At 41.1% G+C, this 23,535-nt stretch overlaps 1 protein-coding gene across 9 annotated transcripts in view; it reads left to right on the forward strand.

Moving 5' to 3' along the window:
- Positions 1-23,535, forward strand: part of fhit (fragile histidine triad diadenosine triphosphatase) — a 1,076,873-nt gene that overhangs the window by 646,178 nt on the left and 407,160 nt on the right. The window lies entirely within an intron of this gene.

The raw sequence follows: 23,535 nt of genomic DNA on the forward strand, positions 1-23,535 counted from the left end.
ATTTTCTTAAAGAACTTACATTTATAGAGCACCTTTCTCATCCTCAAGACGTCCCAAATTGCTGTACAGCGAATGGAATACACTTTGAGATGTTGTCACTATTGTATTATAGGGAAAAGACAGCCAATGTGTACACAGGAAAATGAGCATTTAACCTGTGTTAGTTCTCCCTTGGTACTTTCTTCTTCTGTGAGAATCTTATCTTGTTCCACCCCTCTCACTCATTTAGAATCTCAGTTCTCTATTATCCACCAATATTCTCAAGAAGCTATCTTCATTATAATAAAAGCAAAATACTGCGGATGCTGGAATCTGAAAGGCAAACAGAAAATGCTGTAAAATCTCAGCAGGTCTCACAGCATCTGTGGAGAGAGAATAGAACCAACAATTCGAGTCAGGGTGATCCTTTGTCAGAGCTAAAGACAAGTAAAATAGTGCGAGATTTATACTGTTAGGGGTGGGGGGGGGGTGGTGTTGGGCATTGATAGGGTTGGCAGAGACAAAAGGATAGAGGGAATGTAAATGGTAATGATAAAGGCTAGGAATGGTGCTGGTAGCATCCGTTAAATGATCAGAATGCAGACCGTCAAAGGGCAACCTGAGGAATGTGGAGATGGCCCTAGTGAGTTGGGGATGGGGTGGTGGTGGGGAAGCTATTTTTATTGCTTTCCTCACTCAATCTCTGGACAATGCAATTTTTCTTTCTTGTTGATATCAATCTCCTCCTCAGTTCCTCATGTTCTTGCTCCTCTGAATTCACGACTTTACTATCCTTGCTTAATCTCAGCCTCCATGTAAACTCCCCAACCCATATTCATGACCACCAGCTTGATTTTGCAATCTCACATGGTCTCTTACTCATGTAGTATCAATCATAGATTCGGCCATCTCTGATCACCTCCATGTATCACTCTCTACCCATATCACACTTGCCCTCCAAATATTACTTACTTTTATATCCACTCCTCAATTCACTTAAAACTACATGCTTAAAATCACAGTTGTCTAACCTTTGGCCCTCCGTTCACAATTTCTACACCCACTGATTTGCTCCACCACACCCTCATCTCTACCTTTGATGCCCTGGATCCCATTAAAACCATTACATTGGATGAATGAAAAAAGGCAAGTTGTTGTTTGTGATGCTGGTTGATTGCTAAATGTTGGCCAGGACACTGGGAGAACTCTCATACTCTTCTTTAAAAAACTCTTCAGAATCTTTTAAATTCACCTGAAAGGTAAAAGGCAATGTTCAATTTAACATCTCATTCTAAAGCTACGTGGTGCATGGTATTGTCACTGGACTAATAATCCAGAGACCCAGAGTAAAGCTCTGGGGACCTGGGTTCGATTTCCCTGATGGTGAAATTTTAATTCAATAAAAATATCTGGAATTAAAAGACAACCATGAAACCATTGTTGAGTTTCGCAAAAACCATCTGGCTCACTAATGCCCTTTAGGGAAGGAAATCTGCCATCCTTACCTGGTCTGGTCTACATGTGACTCCAGATCCATAGCAATGTGGTTGAGCCTTAAATCCCCTCAGAGGTGGGCAATAAATGTTGGCCCAGCCAGTGAAGCCCTCATCCCATGAACGAATAAAAAAAGCTCCCTGCACTGAAATGTCAGCCTGGGTTGTGTGCTCATCACTGAAGTTGGCCTTGAAACCACTGACTTATAACTCAGCGATGAAAGAGTTACCAGTGAGCAACAACCGTGATTTACAAAAAAATGATAGAAATACTTTTACATAAAAACAGGCATCAAAGCCCTGTTGAAAATGACCCTTTAAGGCTGCAATCTTGTATGTCTATAGCATTGGTTAATGACTTACTTTTGGAAAGAATGTAGGTTATTATTGAGTTGCTCTCTTGAAGTTTGTGACATTTGCTCAAAAATTGTTTTCTTGCCTGAGAATTTGTTGCCAGCACTGAATAAGTGTGTATTTTGAAATGTGTCCATATTTGAAGATCAGACCTCAATTCTGATGCTTGAAGTAGCTGACTTGAATCTATAATACTGACATTGAAGCTCTTGAGATAGTCATGTGGCGGAGCACCTCACAATAGCTAAAGTTGTCAATCAATTCTCTTCAGCCTCCTGCACAGAATTACATCAAATAGACAGCACTGAAACAGGTTGGTTACCCCAAATGGTCAGTATTAGTTTATCCTTCACATGCTTTTCCTCTCATTCCACCTTTCGTCTTTGCAGCATTTTAGCATTTCTTTCTATTCCCATTTTTCTCATGCACTTGTTTAGTTTCTTTTTGGAAAGCATCCAAGCTATTTGCTCCAGCCAATCTCCACCCTCAGTTCCAGTAATCAGTGTGAACAGCTCATGCCTCCTTTATCACGATTTAAACTATTCAAACTGTTCCTCCTCCCCTCCCTTTCACTGACCCCCCAGACCATACGTCTTCTGAAGGTTCCTCCTTGCCCTAGGCTTGAATTTGCATCATTATTTTCTCTCCTATCTCTCCTCATACCAACTCCTACAAGCGTCCTACAACATTGTATATGACTGCGGCAAAGGTAAATTATCCTTCCTTTGATACTGATGACCACTTCAACCTCCTCCAACGTCTCTCCACTGTTGTCCAACTGGGTGGGACTGTTCTCATCTGGTTCTTATCTATCTAATCGCTGTCAGAGTATAAATTGCAATGGCTTCTCTTCCTTCTTCCACACTGTCGCCTCTGATGTCCCCAGGAATCTGTTGTTGGACTTGTCCTCTTTCTGATATATGTTGCCCCTCAGCAACATCAACTGAAAACCTGGTGGTAGTTTTCGCAAGTATGCAGACAACACCCTGTTCTATCTTACTAACACTTTGCAACTCCTCCACTGACATTACATCATACAACTGCTTGTCCAATGTCCAGTACCAGATGAGCAGAAATTACCTCCAGTTAAATATTTTTAAGACTGAAGCCATTGTCCTTGATTCCTGCTATAAGGTCCATTCACTAGCTACCTACTCGACCCCTCTCCCCAACCACCATCAGTAGCTGAACCAAACTATTCACAATCTTGGTGTCATGTTTGTCTCCAAGGTGAACTTCCAATCACTGAGTGTCTATTTCCATCTCTGTGATATCTCCTGACTCTGTCCCTGCCTCAGCTAATCTTTTGCCGAAACTTTTATCCATTCCTTCATTGACACTAAATTTGTTTATTCAACAGTACTGACTGACCTCTCACATTTTACCCTTGATAAACACAAGTTTTTTAAAGTTTATTTATTAGTCACAAGTCAGGCTTACATTAACACTGCAATGAAGTTATTGTGAAATTCCCCTAGCCGCCACAGTCCGGCGCCTGTTTGGTCAATGCACCTAACGAGTACCAGTCTTTCAGACTGTGGGAGGAAACCGGAGCACCTGGAGGAAACCAACACAGACATGGGGAGAACGTGCAGACTCAGCACAGACAATGACCCAAGCCGGGAATCGAACCTGGGTCCCTGGCACTGTGAAGCAGCAGTGCTAACCATTGTGCTATCATGCCGCCCGCCATCTAAAACTGAGGTCACCCAAAACTCTGCTGCCCATGTCTTTACTCACACAGGTCCTATTCACCCATCACCCCTGTGCTTGCTGACCAACATTGATCCCTGGTAAAGCAATGACTTATTTTAAAATCCTCATCATTGTTTTAACAAAAACCCCATGGCCTCATCCCTCCTGAATTCTATCATATCCTTCAGATCCTCATCTCTCCGAGATACCTGCGCACATCTAATTCTAGCCTCTTGAGCATCCCCAATTCTAATTGCACCTCATTGGTGGCTGTGCTTTTAGCTGTCTTGGCCCAAAGCTCTGGAATTCCCCCCCACAATCGCTTTGCCTCTCTACCTCTCTTTCCCTTTTTATTGTTCCTTCCTTCTTTATTAATCCTGTGAAGCACCTTAACACCTACCCCTTTGACTAAGCGTGTGAGCATCTGTCCTGGTAGCACCTTATGTGACAGTATCAAATTTTGCTTCACATTGTTCCTGTGAAGGACCTAATTGGAATGTTTTATTATGGTGAAGGCATGAGATACATACATGTTTTTGTTAGTATTTGCCTGAACCACTTCCTGTCACAGCAATTTTGACATTTTGACCACTCTCGAAGATCATTCCAGAATAAGAAAATTATATTCTTTCATGGAGAAGTAATGAAAATGCATCTTATTATGTAAACTTTTTACACTGCAGCATTACTCTCTGTAATATTCTCAATCTAGACAATACAGCACTGGTTTAGAAGCAACAATGCTTAAACCAGGAATGCTGTTTGTAAAATCTGTGCAGTACCTTCTTGCTCAGGGCACAAAAAGCACTTTGTACAATGATGAGGGGCTACAACCATAATAGAGTTTTATTAGTGACATCTAGTGCCATCTAGGATGCAGCATTTGTATGTTAGTTATGGGAACAGGATATTACCCTTGTTAACCTACCAGTTTCCCAACTGCCAATACTATCTTTCACATGTATTAATATTTCCCTTATTTTCCACTTCAGTGACCTCAGACTATAGTGAATCCATGAGCCCCACAATTGAAAGTAAGCTTTGAGATTTGAACCAATGGTGATTTTTTTTTTATAAAGCATCATTCCTTGAGGTATTACATGGGGTTGGATTTTATGGGCTGCTGTATTCCCTGACACACTGACCAAAAACCCAAAACCCAGCTGCCCTACAATGATATTACTCTGGGAGCTCTTAATTGTTTCAGGGTGGAATTTCTGCCCCCATCTGTGAGGAAGTCTCATCTTAAAGAATAAGATTAACTGCCAGACCTGTAGTCCAAGCAGTGCCAAGTTTGGACAGTGGCCACTGCTGGGACTATGGTCCGTCCCCAATAAAGAAACCTGATGGAGTCCAGTTTTAAAGCTAAGTCTAAAGTTTTGGATCAGCTTGGCTGGCAGATCCCAGTGGGGTGGGGCAGGGGGGTAGATAGAGTTAAAGAGAGAGGATACGGTGTTGGGAGGACATCTGATGGGCACAAAGGACTCCTCCCAAAGGTGGTTTCCCCACCACCACCTCATTTTCATGCAGCATGTGCAGTGAAAACTGCTGGGCTATCCATCCTGCCTAGACCTTCCCTTGTCACATAAAGCAGCACGGGTAGAATGAAGCCCTTAAGTGGCCATTACTTGGCCACAAAAGCCTCAATAGGCCTAAGCGCAGGTAGGCTGCCTGACACCTTCCCTGACCATCATAATATTGGAGACATGTTGGGGATGGGCAGGAAGATGGTGAGGAGGCCGTCTGTTTTAATTTATGACCATCACCGCCACTCCCTCCAGCATGCCCCCCACTTTCAAATACGTTAGCGAGAGGGGATCTGAAAATTCAACCCATGCAATAGATGCTTCATGGCTTATTAAATATCTCTTGAGGAAGCCATATATTCTATTGCTTTGAGCAGCTTGCAGGGGAAAAAGATTGACAAGCCACTTTGTCAGCATTTTGAAGAGCTCCTAATTGTTCTGAAATAGTCTGTATATATTTTAGTGAGTTTAAATTAGACGACTGCTCAATCAAAGTACATATCTATAAAACTGCACAGATATTGGTAACATTTAAAGGGTTTGGAAGTGAAGTATTGCTCCTCTTTCCAAGTTCACAAAAGTGATTAAAGCACGGTACGGTCTGTGATTTCAAGGAACTGCTTTACAATTTTGTACAAAGTGATTGTAGTCATTACTGGAAGAAGGAATAGAATAAATAGCATCTATTGTGCTGCTGCTCATTTTTTAAAGTAAATTCTAATTGTGTAATCTGTTCCAGCAAACAGGCAGTAATCAATAGAAATCATTGTGGCTTTACTTGGGCATTGTTCATCAAAACTCACGAGCTGTCAGGAAAAGTACACATTGGTCCATGTACAAAACTGTGACTGAACTTGAATAACATACTTTAGAAAGTTCAAACATCTAGCATAACAGCCATTGAAGAGTTAATGTACATCCCCTTTGTGTCAGAAATTCACAAGAACCAAGCAGCAAGGATGATACAGGGTGATCTGCTCTTAAGAGCAATTTTAATACTTAATGGATCCTCGCTTTTTCAAAGGATTTCATTTTACTAGTTTGAGCAAGCAATTACAGTATATGTCATTCACTGAACTTGTATCATAAAAGAGTTTTATTCCCATTAGACCCTGTGACTTTGATAGAAAAAAATAACTGCTTGTTTCCTCAAAATGAAGTACTTAAACCTGGATTGCTGTGAAGCATTATAATTTAAATGGAAACAGCAGATTTACTAGGTTCTGCCCTACAATTATTCCCCCTTCATATGGCCAGCAGTATTCACAGTAGGGTGGGCTAGCTCACCTGTAGAGATAATCTACTCGTACAGCACAATAGTCACTCTGTTTGATCTTTTACACAACCTTGTATTATCAAAACTAGCACTGTGCCTCTGTCAGTCATTTGCTCATTAGAAGGTCTGCTTCTGCTCTGTGGGTTATAGGAGAAAGTCAATGCCAGGATTTTTAACAACCCTTTATTTATAGTTCATGTTTCTTATTTCAGAAGCTTTCCCAGTTCCAAATTCAAATTTATTGAAATTAAAATGTATTCCTTTCTATTCCAAATGTTGTAGTTGTCAATTTTATTTTTGTTCTTCTACTGCCTACCCAATTTTCCCTCCTCTTTTTAGTATGTTGTTGTTTTCCCCTGTTGATGCACTTGATCTTTCAGCTGAAGGAAGCAGGAATGAATCTGCTTTACAAGCTTGTCTGCTGTTGTAGTCAGAGCTAGACTATAATTGATGGGTGAGAAGCACACTTCAATAAAACTCACCCATGGTTTTGCCATTTTTTCTGCTATTCACTCAAATCCTGACTGAAGGAGCATATGAAATATCCTCAATGGTAGCAGTCCAGTTTGGACTTCAAGCTGAGATTCCCTCACCCAATTCAATTTTACTTCATAAATTATTTTTTGATGAGCTGGCGATGGCCAACAATGGAATTATATCTATTTCTCTTCCAATGTCTAACTGAGAAGTCTCACAACACCAGGTTATGTCGATATACGTGATCTTCTTGGAGATCCTTTCCACTTTGAGCCTACGGTTTGTGGTGTCAATGGTAGCCATGAGGTGGAGATGCTGGCGTTGGACTGGGGTGGGCACTGGGGTGAGACTTCTTACTATGCCCACCCCAGTCCAACACCAACATCTTCACCTAATGTCTAACTGAGATCAAGGGCATCCAAGATATCACACCCAGATAGGGAAAGCTTCGTGAGGTGTTACAAACAAAATGACAACTTTTAATTTTGAGCTTGATATTCTTCTTGCTCAAGTGAAAATCAAAAAGAATTTCTCTCACTCCTCCTACCTTATCTTTTCTACATTAAAAAATAATTATTCATTCACATATGTGGGCATCGCTAGCTAGGCCGGCATTTATTGCTCATTCCTTACATTCTGCACTCTCTCTTTCCTTCTCCCCTGTGCACTCTATGAATGGTATGCAAAAAACAATATTTTTTACTGTATAAAATCAAATCTTATTGTCCTTGAGAAGGAGGTGGTGAACTGTCTTCTTGAAACCCTGCAGTTCATGTGATGTAGCTACATGCATAGTGCCTAACAACATTGCTGTTCCTTGAGGCACCTGTGCTTTTGCCAATATCATCAGTGCCAGGGCATGTTTTCCTTGCTGCCAGCAGTAGTAGGTACATGGTGGAAGGCGGCCATTCAGCGCACCATGCCTGTATCTTGCCTTGAGTAGAACTAACCCATTTATTCTGGTTCCCTGCCATGTAGTAAAAAGGCAGGAGCGTTGGAGGGAAAGAATTAAAACAGAAGGATGTCTGCCCAGAAGAACTGGCTGCTCCAACCAATGACACAATGTTGGGGGAGGGAGGAGAGAAAGGGGCAGAAAAGATCAACATCAGTAAGAGGCTTTTGTCCCATATGTTAATAGGAACATGAGAAATAGAAGTAGGTGTAGCCCATTCCACTCACTCTGTCATTTCAGAAATAATAGCTGATCTTATACCTCAGTTGCACTTTTCCACCTATCCTCATAATCCTTGATTACAAGTGTCCAAAAATCTATCAGTCTCTGCTTTAAGTATTCTCGATGACTGAACACGCACAAATCTCTGAGACAGAGAATTCCAAGCATTCACAACACTTTGCGTGAATAAATTTCTCCCAATTTTAATCACAAATTGTCAACCTCTTATTCTGAGACTGTGATCTCTGGTTCTAGACTCCTAAACCAGGAGGTACATTCTCTCAGCAGCGACCCTTTCAAACCACTCAAGAGTTGCATTTGTTTCAATGAGATCACCTCTTTTTTTCCCTAAAATATACATCTTGTCTACTCAATTTCTCCTCATACGTTATTAGAGCTCTGATGAGGGGTCATCTAGTCTTGAAACATTGGCTCTATTTTTTCCCCATCAATGCTGTCAGAACTGCTGAGATTTTCCAGTATTTTCTGTTTTTGTTTCAGATTCCAGAATCCACAGCAATTTGCTTTTATCTCATAAGTTATTCATTCCCCTCTCCCAGAAGGTTCAACTTTTGCTGTACTTCTCTCCAAGGCAAGTTCATCCTATTTTATGTAAGGAAATCAAATCTGTGCACAGCACTTCAAGTGTGGTCTTGCCAAGACACTATCTAATTAGAGTAAGACTTTTCCACTCTGTTACTCAAATCTCTTTGTAATAAGGGCTTATGTGCCATTTTATTTCCTAATTGCTTGTTATAACTGTATGTTAACTCTTGATGATTTGCTGAGCAAGGCCACCACATAACACTTAATACCAACATTTCTCGGTCTCTCACCTTTTCAAAAACTAGAGTAAGACATAGATTTAATTTTGCTGAACGTGTTCAATTTTTTGGCCTTGTTTTGTCGGCTGGCTAATAACATAGAAACATAGAAACCCTACAGTGCAGAAGGAGGCCATTCGGCCCATCGAGTCTGCACCGACCACAATCCCACCCAGGCCCTACCCCCACATATTTTACCCACTAATCCCTCTAACCTACGCATCCCAGGACTCTAAGGGACAATTTTTAACCTGGCCAATCAACCTAACCCGCACATCTTTGGACTGTGGGAGGAAACCGGAGCACCCGGAGGAAACCCACGCAGACACGAGGAGAATGTGCAAACTCCACACAGACAGTGACCCGAGCCGGGAATCGAACCCGGGACCCTGGAGCTGTGAAGCAGCAGTGCTAACCACAGCAGTGCTAACCAATAATACAGTCTGGTCTGTAGAAACAAGCCCACCTCAATCCAATCTGGAAGATCTTCCTCCAGAAAACAAACACTGCAAAAAAACTGCAACTTGTAACAGCATCATGCAGATAAACTTGCTTGTGTGGAGAAATCAGGCGGGGGCCTTTTTCTCTCAATGACCTAATAATGATGTTTTAAATTATAAAGGGGTTTGACCAAGTAGACATGGAAGATGTTTCCACTTGTGGCGTGACCAATACCAGGAGCCATCAATTTATAATGGTCAGCAATTAATCCAATAAGGAATTCAGGAGAAATCTCTTTATTCATAGAGTTGTTAGAATGTGGAACTCTCTACCACAAGGAATATAATAAATGGCAACACAGTGGCACAGTGGTGAGCACTGCTGCCTCCCAGTGCCAGGCACCCCGGTTCGATTCCCGGCTTGGGTCACTGTCCGCATGTTCTCCCTGTGTCTGCATGGGTTTCCCCCGAGTGCTCTGGTTTCCTCCCACGGTCCTGAAGACCTGCTGCTTAGGTGCATTGACTGTGTTAAATTCTTCCTAAGTGCACTCAAACAGGTGGCGGGGTGTGGTGACTAGGGGATTTTCCACAGTAACTTCATTGCAGTGTTAACGTAAGCCTACTTGTGACAATAATAAATAAACAAATATTAGAGGTGAATAACACGGGCATGTTTAAGGGGAAGCTAGATAAGCACGTGAAGAAGGAATAAAAGGATATGCAGATATGGTTAGGTGAAGAGGGGTTTGGAAGAAGCTGATATGGAGAATGAGCTTGCAGAGATGAGTTTGGCCAACTGGATAGTTTCTGCATTGTAAATTCTCTGTATTTCTATGTACACCAGCTGCTGCTCTGGAATCTACCTTGCTATATAATTACGGTGGACTTCAGTAACTAAGGCAACCAAAATTGTTGCTATTTCAGATGGTGGCTGTCTGATCTAAACAGAATTTTAAAAGGGTAGATTGAATTAGACAGCATTAATTTTCCATGGTTTAAAATTAGGAATTGTTCTGTCACAGAACCTCACAGTCCAAGGTGCAGAAATGAAAAACAAAATCAAGTGGTATCTATCAGAATGTCATAACTCCTTTAAAATTGGACTCAGAACCTTTCTGAATGACAGAAATAGCCAAAATCTGGTTATTGTGGAGCTCACGAGACTACATTCTCACTTCACCACAGCCTCTTTCTGCATTTCTTGATTGTTTCTTTAAAGTAGTAAATTCGTGTTGAAATTTTAATTGACAGGAGACATTGGTGTTTCGTAAAGATAATGAAGGATCTGAAATTATTATTCTGCTTGGATCTGCCTAATGCACCAATGGTTAATATATCTCAGGTGAATCTGATACACAATAAACGATTCAAGTGATATTCATTGACTAAGTAGTTTCTCTAATTTAATCATCTATTTTAAAATCACAAAATGTCCAATAGTAGCCTGAGCAATTGAACAGTGGCAAAGGTTATAAATACTATGCTCCATTTCATTCATATTGTTCATTTGTAAAGATAAATTCTGGCAAAAAGACTCATCAGTCACAGTATACATGAGATGTATCAAAATTGAACCTGTAATGAAATATCACGTTGCTGTAAATTAACGTGCACCTATCTGAAGTGTTTAAGGATGAGAGATTTCTCAAGAGACCTGGCCTCTTATATATGCAGATTAGATCACAGATTGGGTAGTAGCTGAAGATTTGATGACAACTCTGGTGATCTTCAGATACTTTTTCATGCTTTAAACCTTTCAGCACAGCATTTCTGACCCAAAACAAAAGAAGATGGCAATTAAACTTACTTTTTTCTGGATTCTGGTGCATGCACAAATGCCTCAGGTAGAGAATATTTAATAGGCATGAGGGAGTTACAAGATGCTGATGTAATTGAGTTTTTTAAAGAACCTTCGCTATTGCCTGAGGGAGCAATGACTGGTAATATGATGTGCCCCAAGATGGTGTTACAATCTGTAACTCTGTCCCAAATGCCTTTTGTTGTTACAAAGTGAAGAATTCTTAACCTTTAGACTCGCTGCAACTCCAAGGATTTCTGTACTCCCTGGACCTTTCAAAGATTTCAGTTCAAGTGCTTTGAGGCTAAACATTTTCCCAATTATACAGCGATAGTACTACTGTTCTCATGGTGTTAAGGAATAGATTTTAACACATTCTAAATAATGTATTTCTAGTACTTCTTTTCAAATCATTTCTTAATTTTTTTTGTATTCTATCTCAATTCGCTAATCTCGCCACAATTTTAACGTTAATTTTACTTTATATTTAACTTTCTGATAGCGTTTGATTTTTTAAAAAACATGGCATCCTACCTGTTTTCTATGCCTCCATCGTGACTTGCTCATTTGGACATGAAAGCTGTGTAAGCAGAATATTGAGTTCTGATTGGCAGACTAGTTACAAATAATAGCTTACAAGGCAAAGAGAAGACTGCACATGAAAATTTCACGTACTTTCAAACTTGAACAAAATACATCATTGGTACATGTTGAGTGGATGTGCTGAAACACACCATCATCATCTCCTCCACTTCAGGTTGGCGGAGGTAATGTCTTCACCCCTGTTAGTCTGTAAACAATATATCTCAGAAACAAATGGAAGGTTCTAACAAAACTTGGTACACAGATAGGATGTGGCCAAAGAACGAATGGATCATAGAATCCATTAAATCCCTACAGTGCAGAAGGAGGCCATTTGACCCATCAAGCCTACACCGACAACAATCCCACTAGGCCCTATCCCCATAACACCACATATTTACCCTACTAATCTCCCTTGCATCCCCCCTAACGCTAAGGAGCAATTCAACATGGCCAATCAACCTAACCTGCACATCTTTGGACTGTGAAGGAAACCCAGACGAAACCCACGCAGACACGGGGAGAATGTGCAAACTCCACACAGACAGTGACCCAAGCCAGGAATCGAACCTGGATCCCTGGTGCTGTGAGGCAGCAGTGCTAACCACTGTGCCACCATGCCGATGTCACTGTGCCACCTTGCCATTTTGTTGAAAATGCAGCTCTGAATCCTGGAATTCTTTCAAGGAGCTGTTAACATTGGAAGAGAGGGCAAATTGAGTTTTTCTTAGAATGTTGTAGTTTTTAAAATTTAGAATGTTTTTGATTGTTTTGGACTGTCGTGGATTGTTTCAGCTGCTGTGGTGGAATTTGTCACAGCTGTCAAAATATGAGCAGAGTTTTCAGAACAGGTTGTTGGATGTGGATTGACCTGAAACCTTCTCAGTAAAATAGAAGCTCGAAATAAAAAGATTTCTCTTTTCAGCTTTATAGTTACAGGGCACCATCAGGCAGGGAAAAACCTCAATGGGGTAGCACGATGACACAGTGGTCAGCGCTGCTGCCTCACAGTGGCAGGGACCCGGGTTTGATTCCTGGCTTGGGTCACTGTTTGTGCAGAGTCTGCAGGTTCTCCCCTGAATGGGTTTTCACTGGGTGCTCCAGTTTCTTCCCACAGTCAGAAAGACGTGCTGGTTAGGTGCATTGGCCGTGCTGAATTCTCCCGGATTGTGGTGACAAGGGGATTTTCACAGTAACTTAATTGCAGTGTTAATGTAAGCCTAAGTGTGACACTAATAAATAAACTGAAACAAAGAGCTGTGTAATTGTAATAACACTGAATTAAAACAGCATGACAGAAGGATGTGTTCGACTGAGTGCCCTCTTCACTTGTTCCTAATATTTTCTATTAGGTACAGACTTCTAAACTTTAAGTTAAAATACATGTTCATGTATCTTCAATATAATACTGTTGGCTTTATAGATTCTGGTTTTGTATATTTTAAGAGGAGGGAAGCAAATGTTTCTCAGGCAGGGAACAGTAGGTACTCTTTTGCAATTCCTCCGTATCATTGTCTTTTGGAAGAAGAGCACTGGAGGGTCTGTCAGGTAGCACTGGAGACACTTAGCACCCACCGAATACTGCCCCAACACCACAATATACGTGTAATTGTCTGGAGGGCAGTGCTGGTAGAGGTTTCAGTTTACCACAAGTCTGATCACTGAGTTATGCTGCATGCTATAATTGGACTTAGAGCCCAACCCCATTAAAAGCACAAGACTGCCAGTGGCTGTTTAGATCACAACTTCCTTTAACGTTAATGCTGCAATCATTTCAGTTTGCCACTGGGGATATCAATAACGTCTGGCACTCAGTTATGTACATCTGAATTGAGCATTGTTTCTGAGCAATGTAATCTCATTCTCCATTAACAACCAGTGACAGTGTTAAAGAACAGTGCAATTTTACAGAGTGGCAGAATTCCCAGATAGCATAAACTGCAGCCATGCAGCCTTATGTGGGACATTACTGAATTCTACAACCTGTGTCATCGTAAAATGCTCCACACTCGCTTGTGACCAGTTGCACCACATTGTGCAAGTAAATATTTACTTGGCTGGATGCTGCCCTGAAATTTCCATTTTGAGGTCATCTATCATTTCAGTAAGAAGTCTCACAACACCAGGTTAAAGTCCAACAGGTTTATTTGGAATGACAAGTTTTCGGAATCTGCTCCTTCCTCAGGTGATTCACCTGATGAAGGGGCAGCGCTCTGAAAGCTTGTGATTCCAAATAAACCTGTTGGACTTTAACCTGGTGTTGTGAGACTTCTTACTGTGCCCACCCCAGTCCAGCGTCGGCATTTCCACATCATATCATTTCAGTGTCTTTGATCCAGAAAGGCAGGACTTGGATTTGGGCCTGGAAGATCTAGATAATGATTTGTGGCAATGATTCATGATACCTGAGTGGTATTCCATGGCAAAAAATGGGACCTGGTGTTATGACAATGTATAATTTTAAGTTGAATTTATCGATATATATTTGTGTATTACGAAAGGTTGAAGTGATTTCAGCTTCATTTAGGTTTTGTTTGTGAACCTTGGTGACTGGGCATCTGGATTGTGACTAAAAGGTTTCAAGTTTTATTTATATATATTAATTTTAATGGAAGTTTACAAACCATGAAGTTAAAGGGATGATTTAAAAGGTGTTAAAAGTTTGGTGATTTTGGAAACAAAACACAAAGTAGAAATGCTTTACTGTTGTTTGGCAACAGTAATCCAGTGGCACAGAGATAAAGAGAGCCGATGGGGATTTTTACGTTCTCTGAGAAGAAAAACTACAATGCTAGTGGGACAGCAGTTAAGCGAATAATTTGTTTCAGGGCTCAGAAAAGTGATCAGTTTAGCAGAGGTGGGACTGGAAGACAAATTTCAGGGAACTAATTTGTTTGCTCTGCAGATGAAGAACCAGTGAGTTTCAAGTGCGTTTTTTTGTGTCTCTCAGTGAGTTTAGAGTGTGGGTTTGGGTTTCTTGCGGGAGATGCAAGCTGGTTGAGAAGCTTCAAGTGAGTGCTCAGGAATTCACCAAAAGAAACCCATTTGCAACTGAAGCCAGTCTCAAACGAGAAGCCTTTGTGTTAAGCTTGTGGCAAATCTTCACTGGTTTATGTGCCTGTAAAGATATTGCAGGGGCAAAGCAATAGCAGGAATTTGCATCATCTTCTTGTGTTTCTATTGAGATTGTTCCAACCATTTTGTCTGGTGTAATATAGCTCAGTTTTCTTGGTTTAATAAATATTTTATGATTTTTATTGGAAGTTCATTAGCAGACTCCTGTGAATTTGTTCAGTAACTTACATCCACATAGATAAAAAAAATAGGGTCCATCAAGCCAGGTTTCACTCTTGGATCTGACTTCTCCAGTGTTAACTTCATCTTAGATCATAACACTGGTATAATTAGAAATATCTATGTTTCAAAGAAACCACTGAACAAACCCATAGATGTTAAGGGTATGGTTTTGATATCCAGATTAATCTGGGATCATCCTACACTATACCATGGCAGGAGTCTCAAAGTTTGTGATTGTTTGCTGCAACTTCATTTATAAAGAAGCCTGACCATGGAAGTCTCCACAGCACCAAGGAAATAGAAGGACAGCTACAATTTGATTTTGCAACAGTGAACTGGGAACATGAAATTAAATCACTGTCAGAGTGATTTGGAGGTATTCATGGATGTCATAATGAAAGCCCTAAACAAATATGTTCCCGCAAGGGAAATAGTGGGAATCCCAAATACAGACTCCCCCAATAACAGAGAGCATATCTAGTAAGTAAAGCAACAAAAGGAAGCTTCTGACAGAGACCAAGAGCTCAATACTGCAGACAACCCAGAGAAGCACAGTTTGGAAAGTGCGAGGGTGAAATTCAAAGGGAAATTAGGAAAGCAAAGAGAAGGCTAGAACAAATATTGGCAAGTAAAATCAATGAAAACCTAAATATATTTTATTTGCACAAAGAGCACAAAGATAACTAAGGAAATAGTAGGACTGAATGCAGACTAAGAAGGTAACCTTTCTGCAGAAGTGAAAGAAATGGGCCTGGTTCTTAATGAGTACTTTACATCTGTCTTTTCAAAAGAGAGATTACACTGACATTACTCTGAAATATACCACAGGCTGCTAAGAAAAGTAAGAGAGGAAATGGCGGATGGATTTTCTAACCCCCTCTGGCTACAGGCATGGTATTAAAGAACTGCTAACATTGTCATCATTATCATTTGTGCTCCACTGGATTTCCAGCATTTTAACACTTCAGGACAGCAGTCTTTAGAGAAGGATATATCCTCCAAACAGCAAAATCTCAGGGAGGTAAACTCAGTCTCTGGCAGCTTCCAAAACCAGCCATTCAGACAACAATTTCCAACTCCAGAAAGCGGGAAAACCGCTGCTGTTTCTCTCCGCTTCAAGCAGTTTCTGAAAACCAAAACTAAAACTGGAATGCTCTGTGAAAATAGCTGTCCCTAGCCACATGACCTGACTTGTCAATCATCCCCAACCAAGCTCTACTCTGCCATCCCAGGGGAACACGAAACAACACAACACTGCATTAGTTCAGATTAAAACCAATATGATGTCAATTATACCGCTTCAGTAACAATAAAGGACACCGGCTGCAGACAACATGGTGCCGACAAAATCCCAATGACTGCTAAAACATTTTGCAGGGAAACATGATTAAAATATATTTCTTAAAGGCACAATATTGTCACACATCTTTCTTACTCTCTATTGCTGTTGATTTCAGTCCTTTATGCTGAATTCCAATAATCTTTGCTTTTGCATAGCTAAATGCGGGTATTTTCCATTCTTGTTTCTGGGGGCAGAACAACAGAGGGGGCAGAGAGAATTAAACAGGAGTCCCAAAATGACTCTTATGTCCAAAGATGTGCGGGTTAGGTTGATTGGCCATGCTAAAATTGCCCCTTAGTGTCCTGCGATAAGTAGGTTAGAGGGATTAGCGGGTAAATGTGTGGGGATATGGGGGTAGGGCCTGGGTGGGATTGTGGTCGGTGCAGACGCAATTGGCCAGATGGCCTCTTTCTGCACTGTAGGGTTTCTATGATTCTTCTATGATTATGCTGGAGAAATTTCACATTGCGATTGTCCCCGCCCACTCTGATGACATAACGGGAATCCTAACTTTAAAAATCGGGATCGCCATTTGCGTCAATTTAGATGTCATTATCCGACATTTATGTTTGATTCTCCCTCATGTTAAATTGAGAATTCATGTCTGCTTGTGGGCACACCCAGCGAATCAGTGAGGTCCCCCACAATGTGCGCCTGGTGAGCAGAGGCACAGAGGTGAATAAAGCCCCGGGGAGAGAGGGTCATGCTTAGGGGGTACTCTGGCAGTGCCTGGGCATTAGCAAGCCTTATTGCATGGAGTTCCATTGTGGTGCTGGGAAACAGAGTTCTATGGGGAAAGTGCCAGGAGGAGTTAAATGTGATGTCAAGTACTGTGGGTGGATTGGGGAGTTCTGGAAGGGTGGGGGCAGTTGCATGGGTGGCGAATGTTTCACTTTTTATTCATTTACATTGGGGTCACCCCGATTGTTTACAAACCCAAGTTGCTGGCAGGCGGATTCTGTTATAGCCCGGCCTACCAGCATGACATTGTGGATCTTGTCCTTTCCAGTTTTTTTCTCAAAGCTTCTAAAAATATGGTGGTAAATAGCAGCAGCGCAGCTGGAGGGTTACCCTCCACTTTTCCTGCCCGAGGTAACACTTTGCCCAAAAAATAGGAAATATTCCACCCAAGGCCTAGCCAATCCAATTCTTCGAGTATATTACCCCAGGTTTTCAGAGCAGCAATTTGAGCATTGATGGAAGAAGATATGCCTTGGAGCACATCTGTCATGAGGACCTCTGCTACAGATGTGCCTGGAGTTGTCACATGATGGATTGTAGAGTTGTGAATATATTTCAGAAATTACAGCTGGGTCAGCAGTGTCAACATAAATCAATCTTGATTCAAGTGTAACATAGGCAGATGCAGAATAACTTGCTTTTGCTGTAGGAGTCTCAACTTTTCTCAGGCTCACCATCTTTCCTCCCTTGCCACTTTGATACTAATGCATGCTGAATGAATGATGGGCTGTTTGGTACTTTGCATGCTGACCCACCAAGCCATGGCCGTTCAAACCCATCTCAGAAATGTGATTTTTAATGAAAACTAAAAAGAATGTATTTTCCTGGAGATCCTACCTAATATCTGTTATATTTCTCTAAAACTATGTTAAAAACAAAACTGTTAAAAATTGCCACATATCTTAGAGTGTGCAGATACCTTCAAAGCCACAAGGGTATAATGGCCGGAATTTTCTGACTGCGCCCGTGGCTAGGATTCTCCAGTCACACTGCAGTGAATGGAGATTTGGCTGAGCGCCAATTTCTCTGTTCTCACTGGCATTGGTGGTGGGACGTATGTCATTGAAGAATTCTGGCCACTGTATTGAAAGCGTTAAGAAAACTTTGGTTTATTTTCTGATCAAAATGAAGTGGCCCTCTTACAGCGATTTGCTGTGATGATAGCTAATTTCAATCCTTTCAAAGTATTCAACACCTGAGAATGTAACTGACGAGTAGCTGCTTCATCTTATTATCCATAAAATGGATTCTTGCAAACTAAACTCAATTTGGAACAGCTGGAATCAATATTGTGTTTTATTTACATAACTATCAGTTTTCCCTTGATAATGTAAAAAATCCCTCAGGAAACTTATCTTAGTTCAGCTGCCAGTGCGTTCTCACTTTGTATTGCTTTCTTGGTACTGCTATTGCACAGTACCCTGAAGACTTAACAGAAGGGAACATTACTCCCACATCCTTGACAGATCTGATATGGAAATTCTTTATGAGCACATCTTTCCTTTTTAAACCAGAACAGTGTGAACATTAATATAAAGGTTTCTATTTAGATAACAAAGACCTGAGAACGAGTTTGAAGACCGTAGGCTGATATAGACTTCTGATGCAGAAGATGTGTTTAGTTCCTTTGAAATCATTCCCCTGTGTATAACAAAAGTATGAAATTTTTGCTGAATTCCAGAGAATCACGTCATTTTTTTTGGAAAGTTCCTGCATTTCAGAGTGTTGCTGAATGGTGTTCAAAAATAACAATTTCGATTGTGTTACTTTATGAGATTGCTTTTACTGATTTAAGAACTTTTCAGAAAATCACAGCCTGCGTTCAGTGTATTTCCTCTGAAGCAAGCTGCTGTTATCACCATGCACTTTTGTTCTGCTGGAGATTGGTTTGCTTTATGTTGCTCTCCATCTATATGTCAAGGCATGATTAATACTTCATTACCTCAGTGCAAAAATAATTTCCTTTATTACAACTAAGATTAGTCATGAGATACTGAATTCTGATTAACAGGATTCTGAACTGTGTCACTGCTGGTGGGCTGTGATCAGTGCTTGAAAAGAAAGAAGAGAAAATCAGAGGGAGATTCTCATAAGGTAATTCAGCCTGGTGTTTCTCGAGGCTGGCAAGCTTACAGGGAGGAAAGATGGTGAGCCTGAGTAAAGGTAAGACTCATACGGCAAAAGAAAGGTTATTCTGCGTCTGCCTATGTTACACTCGAAATAAGAATAACCACAGCCATCTTTTCTGGAGATGACCTCCGGAATTCTACCACCCCACCCGCCACGGAATTGGAGCAGGTGAAATTGGGCGGGATTTTCCATCTCGGGTCAAGTGAGGCCATAATATCCCGCCCAACGTGTGCAGAGAAAGATCCAAGAAAGGAGAAAAGGATTTGAATCTTCATTAACAGACAAAGGAATTTTGTTTAAAACCGCACTGTTTAACAATCCAGAATATTATGAAATACAAATAAATAATTCCGTTTTTGATGATAGTCTCTTTTGAAATGTTAGGTGCAAACCCCACAGCACAAACCTGTCGACATACAACTAAGGCAAAATCTCTTCAGCTGTTAAAAGAGTGTTTAGTTATGAAGCTGTTGGTAAAATATAAGATTGTACATTTTCAAAGAAAGAATGTGAAGGTGGATTATTATTTAAATGGAGAGAGACTGCATAAAGCTGTAGCACAAATGGACTTGGGATGAAAGCCAGAAAGCTAGCATATATGTGCAGAAAATAAATATGGAAAGCAAATTGAATGCTGGGTTTTATTTCAAGGGGGCCAGAGTATAAAAGTGAAGAGGTGTTGCTGCAATTGTACAAGGTAGTAGTGAGCTCACATTTAGAATATAGTGTACAGTTTTGGTTCCCTTATTTAAGGAAAGATATATGATCTTTGGGGAACAGAGGAAGTTTACTGGGATATGGAGGGACTGCCATATGAAGAAGGATTGGTTGTGTCTGTACTCCTTGGAGTTCAGAAGAATGAGAGGTGATTGATTGAAAGATATAAGATTCTGAGGGGGTTAGACAGGGTAAATGTTGGGAGGATGTTTCCACTCATGGGAAAGTGTAGAACCAGAGAGCATAGTCGCAGAATAAGGGTGTGCGCATTTCAGATGGATTTGAGGAAAACTTTCTCCTCTCAAAGTGTGATGAATCTTTGGATTCTTACCCAGAAAGCTGGAAAGGCCGATTCCCTGAGCATTTTCAATGCTGTGATCAGCAGGTTTTTAATCAGTAGAGGAATTAAGCTTTATGGAGATAAGGCAAGAAAGTGGACTTATTGAGTGTAAGATCAGCATAATCTTGTCAAATGGCAGAGAAACCTCAAATGGTCTACTCCTGTTCTTATTTCTTATCGTCTTATGGTCTTATGAAACATGAACCTATTTACATATTTCTGCATACCATATATACTTGAGTAATAGTTGATCTCGTGTAAAAGTTGATCCCCAATTTCGAAGATAACAAAGACACTTATGTCAGACTCCTATTTATTGACTACAGTTCAGCCTTCAACAACATTATTCCTACAAAACTCATCTCCAAACTTCATGGCCTCGGGCTCAGCTCCTCCCTCTGCAACTGGATCCTAGACTTCCTAACCCACAGACCTCAATCAGTCAGGATAGACGTCAACACCTCCTTCACGATCAACCTCAACACTGGTGCCCCACAAGGCTGTGTCCCCAGCCTCTTACTATACTCCTTATACACCTATGACTGTGAGGCCAAATTCCACTCCAACTCAATTTTCAAGTTTCCTGATGACGCCACCATAGTGGGTCGGATCGCAAACAATGATGAAACGCAAAGAGATAGAGAATGACAATAGGATTGTTGTCAGTGCAGACTTGATGGGCTGAATGGCCTCCTTCTGCACTGTAGGGATTCTATCTGGTGAGCTGGTGCGACGACAATAATCTCTCCCTCAATGTCAACAAAATGAAGGACATAGTCATCGCCTGCAGGAAGTGTGGTGGAGGGCATGCCCCTGACTACATCAGTGGGGACGAAGTGGAAATGGTCGAGAGTTTCAATTTTCTAGGTGTCCAGATCACCAACAACCTGTCCTGGTCCCTCCATGCCGATGCTATAGTTAAGAAAGCCCACCAATGCCTCTACTTTCTCAGGAGGCTAAGGAAATTTGGCATGTCCACCACGACTCTCTCCAAATTTTACAGATGCACCATAGAAAGCATTCTTCCTGGTTGTATCGCAGCTTGATATGGCTCCTGCTCTGCCCAAGACCACAAAAAATCTACAAAGGGTCGTAAACGAAGCTCAGTCCATCACGCAAACCTGCCTCCCATCCATTGCCTCTGTCAACACTTCCCTCTGCCTCAGAAAAGAAGCCTGCATAATCAAGGACTCCACGTACCCTGGACATGCACTCTTTGACCTTCTTCCGTCGGGGAAAAAGATACAAACGTCTAAAGTCACACACCAACCGACTCAAGAGCAGCTTCTTCCCTGCTGCCATCAGACTTTTGAATTGACCTATCTTGTATTAAGTTAATCTTCCTCCACACCCTAGCTATGATTGTAACACTACATTCTGCATTCCTTTCCTTCTCTAAGTATGGTATGCTTTTTATAGCGCGCAAGAAACAATACTTTTCACTTTTTACTGTATACTAATACATGTGACAAATCAAATCAAATCAAATTTTGGCCACAAGTTCTTAATTTTTCATCTCATGTATATGCCAACTCTAGTTTTTGAGGGATAGAACAATGTTTTTGGTGTACAACACTGCACCAAAATTGTATAAACACAAGTTACTCCTGGTAATTATAATTTCCTGATGTTATAGTCATACTACCAACATTATTAGATTACCTACACTTTAATCACAATATACTGTGGTGCCACTCTCCATATTACATCGTATAAAGCTTCTTGAGATGAGAACTACTGTCAGTTATGAACATGTTCAGAGACAGGACACCGCAAAACAACAACAGACCTTATCAATAATGTTGCTGGGTCGAAAGCTGTGGCCAGAATCTCCACCCCTCCCCCTCCCCTGGCCACAGGAAAACCCGTGGCGGAGGTGGCAAGGAATTGGCTGCTGGCAGGATCTTCCAGTCCCACTGAAGTCAACAACAATTTGCATGGCTGTTACAAGAGATGATGGGAGAGGATGGCACTACACTTAATGTAAATTAGAGCACGAGATAAATCTTTATTTGTAGATTTAAAGTGCAATATGGCTATTGAGTGTGGTTTTGCCCACGTCATACTTAAGAAGAAATCTCGGATAGCGCTGCTGCTACTTAGCCTACTCGAAATCTGGCATAGCTTACCTGTAATTGATGAATATTTTTCATGCTTTAATGTAGCAGTTGTTCCTGTAGCGTGCATGAATTTCAATCCCTCATAAATATTAGTCATGCAGAAGTTGACCACTACTTTTTCCCCAAAGATTTGGTCTAACGAACTCAACTTTTACACAAGTATATACGGTATTTCCTTTTCATGCCATTCCCGCTATTTTAAAATGATTCATATTGTATTCTCTGTTAGCACCTTTCCCTGGAGATTTAAGTGTTGTCTACATTCAGTGTTCCAGTTGATGTATTTAAATTGTTTTTATCCACATAAAATGAAAAATTAGAATGCAGATATAACAAACATTAAAATGTTTTCCCAGAAGAGCATCCTTATGGCCACTCTTACCTCTGTACATAGAATATCTGGCTGAGCTGGTGTTGAATGTATGCTGCCTGCAGCAGCCATTCTCTTGTAAATGTGTGGATTATGATGAGTACAGGTACAGGTCCATATTTAGATTTATAGTTTGATTTTATTGTGTTAATATTTTAATGTTATGAAATTCATAGACACGTTCTAAATCAACTTCCTTCAGCTGCAGACACCTCATGGACAAGGTAGCTTTTATGATGTGTTCAAAGCATTTTAGGAATACGCAAAGCCTAATTTTGGCAGGAGATAAGCACAAGGAAGCGAAAAAGATGAGGCTTCTTAAAAGCCGTGTTAGCAGCCCTGGCTTCACATTGCACTGAAGTTGACTTTAAAATTAGTAAGAAAGATTAATTAGTTTCAGGATTGTAGAGCAGATACTGGGGCGGCACGGTAGCACAGTGGTTAGCACTGCTGCTTCACAGCTCCAGGGTCCCGGGTTCGATTCCCGGCTCGGGTCACTGTCTGTGTGGAGTTTGCACATTCTCCTCGTGTCTGCGTGGGTTTCCTCCGGGTGCTCCGGTTTCCTCCCACAGTCCAAAGATGTGCGGGTTAGGTTGATTGGCCAGGTTAAAAAATTGCCCCTTAGAGTCCTGGGATGTGTAGGTTAGAGGGATTAGCGGGTAAATATGTGGGGGTAGGGCCTGGGTGGGATTGTGGTCGGTGCAGACTCGATGGGCCGAATGGCCTCCTTCTGCACTGTAGGGTTTCTATGATTTCTATGAAATGCGAACGCTGCATGGGTGCTTCATGGATTTGGAGCCTGTGATCATGAATATGTACACGCAGCAATTTACTAACCAATGGTTTAAAAATGATGGTTG

The sequence above is a fragment of the Mustelus asterias genome, chromosome 3 (assembly GCF_964213995.1).
Source record: "Mustelus asterias chromosome 3, sMusAst1.hap1.1, whole genome shotgun sequence".
NCBI lineage: Eukaryota > Metazoa > Chordata > Chondrichthyes > Carcharhiniformes > Triakidae > Mustelus > Mustelus asterias.